Here is a 2254-nt window from a genome sequence, read left to right as displayed (position 1 = left end):
TCTCTCTCTCTCTCTCTCTCTCTCTCTCTCTCTCTCTCTCTCTCTCTCTCTCTCTCTCTCTCTCTTCACAAGCTTCAGCTTATTCAACGGGACGCTCAGTCTATATTTACTATGTCTATGATTCAAACAAAATCGCATGTCTCTTAACACTTTGCATTGGAAAAAGATTTCTAAGAAATTTACATTTTTATCGATACGAAATGTCCGGTGCATCGCAAATTAATTGAAACGAAATCGCTTGTCTCTTAACACTTTGTTAAGAGATTTTGAACACTTTGCATCAAAAAAAGATTTCTAAGAAACATTTTTATGGGTACGAAATGTCCGGTGCATCGCAAATTAATTGAAACAAAATCCCTTGTCTCTTAACACTTTGCGTTAGAAAAACATTATTAAGAGACTTTGAACACTTTGCATTAGAAAAAGATTTCTAAGAAATTTACTGTTTTATCGGTACGAAATGTCCGGTGCATCGCAAATTAATTGAAACAAAAATAGCATGTCTCTTAACACTTTGCGTTAGAAAACAATTTTTAAGAGATTCTTACTGATAAGATATTAAAAAAATACTCGTAAAACTCTTATTACACCCACACAAAGGTTTCAGACTTTTATGCGCGAGAGCATGTTCTAAACCATTTTCAACCTCCGAGATATCTTGATTTTCAAACAGACGCACGCACGCACGTATACACGTACAAAGAGAGCGAATTATGTTAATCACGAAATTAATTTAAATACAATTGCGAGCTGTCTTTCAGAATCATCCTCCATCTTTCTCCTACAATTATCCCAATCTCAAATTTTAATTTTTTTCAAGAAAATAGCAAGATCCAAAGAAAACATGCATAAATTAAATACAAATTACTATGTACTTACAAGAAACGGAAATTTCGTTCGTCGTGCAACTGATTGGGCAAAATATAGCAACCGAAAAAAAATTCTCTCAATCGCCTCCCCCGCTCTCCCCTTCGCGTATGCACGAGAACCGCGCCGTTCACCTTGACGTCAAAAGTTTGGCCGGAGCACCACCAGAAAATCCATCCCTCCCGCCCATGGACAGACATACCGGATTCCTTCGAGAGGGCGAACAAGGGGCAACTCACCAAGATCGTCACGTGGCTGTCGGCCACGGAGGTGTCTCGCACGCACAGAGGAACTCGCTGGCCGACGGACGGACGGACGGACGCACCCCGGGACGATGCACACCCCGGCTCCGGTCACATGTCAGAGCCCTTTCGTCGATTCGTACACAGCGGAATATGCGCGGACTCGTTCATCCCCGCGACATCGGGCAGGTCACGCGTTGTAGACAGCCGGCCCAACCCGTCGCTTCTGTCGTTTCGGTGGTGGTCCCCCATCCTCTCCTCCACCTCCTCCTCCTCCTCCTCCTCCTCCTCCTCCTCCTCCTCCTCCTCTTTCTCCTTCTCCTCCTCCGCCACCTTCCCCTCCCTCCACGGCTGATTCGTGTGTCGCTCCTTCTCCCTTTCACGGACGGGAGCCGCGCGAACAATCACCCTCTCCCTCCCTCGCCCTATTCCCCTTCGGCTCTCGTCGGGCCTGCCACCAGGACCTTACCCGATACCTGACGCCCCCGACGCGAGGGGGTAAAATCCATAAGACGCGCGTCTGCGCCCTCGGCGCGCCCTCGTGCTCGCGACATAAGCGCCCTTCAACCGAGACGCGCCGAACTACCCTCTGGGGCCTCCAATGTGGTGTTACCGGAAGGAGTAGGAAAAAATGTGCAGGGCGACAGTCCTTCTCTCTCTTTCTGTGTCAGTCCTAATTTACAAAATGTGCTGATCGATGCAAAAAAATTTACCGTTGCGCGACACAAGACGAGATCATTATTCGTCACTTCGAATATTTAATTAAATGTGTTGTAGCGAACGACAAGTAAAAACGCAAAACATTTTTCAAAATTTCAGAGCTGTGAACCACAAAGACTTGCGCGTTGAAATAAATATATGTAAGGGGTAATATTAGGATACATTGCTAATATAAAATGATTTCATTGTAATTAAAAAATTAAAATTTTTGAAGGAATTCTTAGCCTTTTTATTTAAAGAAAACTTATTCTTTTATACATTTATTATCAAAATGATAAAAATAGAATTAATACCCTCTCTTTAAAATTGGTGATTAAAAATTAAGTATTTAAAAAAATTAACAAAAGTAGAAAAGTTAAAAAAATTTTTAATATCTTTCCTTATTAAAAAAATTATTTGTATTTCATAGTCTCTGGTGTTAACAA

General features: G+C 42.5%; 1 protein-coding gene across 2 annotated transcripts in view; it reads right to left on the bottom strand.

Annotated features, from left to right (window-relative positions):
* The window catches only part of LOC105569385 (glycoprotein 3-alpha-L-fucosyltransferase A), a 37611-nt gene extending 36259 nt beyond the window's left edge, over positions 1-1352 (bottom strand). The window contains exon 1 of one of the 2 annotated variants that reach the window (XM_012025811.1): positions 1107-1352. The gene's annotated coding sequence lies outside the window, so the exon portion shown is untranslated. The remainder of the gene's footprint in view (positions 1-1106) is intronic. The other variant, XM_012025813.1, reaches the window with a different exon arrangement.
* Positions 1353-2254: the final 902 nt, after the last annotated feature.

Source organism: Vollenhovia emeryi, unplaced genomic scaffold (assembly GCF_000949405.1).
Source record: "Vollenhovia emeryi isolate VEMERY1.0 unplaced genomic scaffold, V.emery_V1.0 DF939124.1, whole genome shotgun sequence".
Lineage (NCBI taxonomy): Eukaryota > Metazoa > Arthropoda > Insecta > Hymenoptera > Formicidae > Vollenhovia > Vollenhovia emeryi.
Note: the sequence above shows the minus strand (reverse complement) of the source record. Positions and strands in the feature narration are given on the sequence as shown.